This window comes from Protopterus annectens, chromosome 16.part0, assembly GCF_019279795.1.
Source record: "Protopterus annectens isolate FY-2018-M chromosome 16.part0, PAN1.0, whole genome shotgun sequence".
NCBI lineage: Eukaryota > Metazoa > Chordata > Ceratodontiformes > Protopteridae > Protopterus > Protopterus annectens.
Genome location: NC_056750.1, coordinates 327647878 through 327648767, shown reverse-complemented (window position 1 = coordinate 327648767; position 890 = coordinate 327647878). Strand labels below are relative to the sequence as shown.

The 890-nt window shown below is 42.8% G+C and overlaps 1 pseudogene; it reads right to left on the bottom strand.

Moving 5' to 3' along the window:
- Positions 1-326: 326 nt before the first annotated feature.
- Positions 327-445, bottom strand: LOC122791134 (annotated as a pseudogene).
- Positions 446-890: the final 445 nt, after the last annotated feature.

Below are 890 nucleotides of genomic sequence, written 5' to 3'. Positions count from 1 at the left end.
TAAGGAAGAAAAGGTCACAGGGGAAGGAACGGGAACATAATAGCTGGTTGGGAAGATGTAATGAACTATGAAGCATTATGTACTGTAGAAATGCGCAGCTGGAAAACAACTCAGCACCAGGTGAGGACTTGAGTAGCCCTAGAAGAAAAAAACGTAGTCCTGGGAGTGGTTGGGAAAACACCTCCAATTTCAGAAGGAAACAAGGAAGGGAACACTACCAAGAAGAGAAGAACCCTGGAGACTGCCCCCTTTTCCTTCTTTTTTTTTTTTTTGTTTGTAATGGATTAGTATTAAGCAGGGAGAATCAAATCTTGCATCTTGACCTTAGTCTACTGCACCTGGTATTCCCAGGTGGTCTCCTATCCAAGTACTAATCAGGCCCGACCTTAATTAGCTTCCAAGATCAGATGAGATCAGGTGCATTCAGGATGGTATGGCCATAGGGTTTGTAAGGTAAATATTTAAACCTATAAGCCAAGCTCCCACCAATATATACAGAATGAGAGATCTTTTGTAAGAGAGGCATCCCCTTGAAGCCAAGCCAGGGAAGACAGCCTCAATTTCCAGACCATAAGTTCATAGGATCATGGACTAATGATCACAAGAACTCTTAAGATCTAGCCAACCATACCAAAGGATAAAGGAAACCCCTCGCAAGTTCTAATATTCTAGAAGGTGCAGTTGGGGCTAGGGTATGTGATATACACAAACAGAGGTCTGAGAAAGGAAGAATCAACAGATGACCTGTGTGAACTCGAGAGAAAGGTGACAAACTGAGTGAGAATTTGCTTAGATGTAAGTAAAAGAGATAAGTAATCACACTGAGGCAGAAATTTGGAGGCAAGTTCCCCAAATGCTGCCCCCATAGCTGTCAGAACAGACTCTCCTGT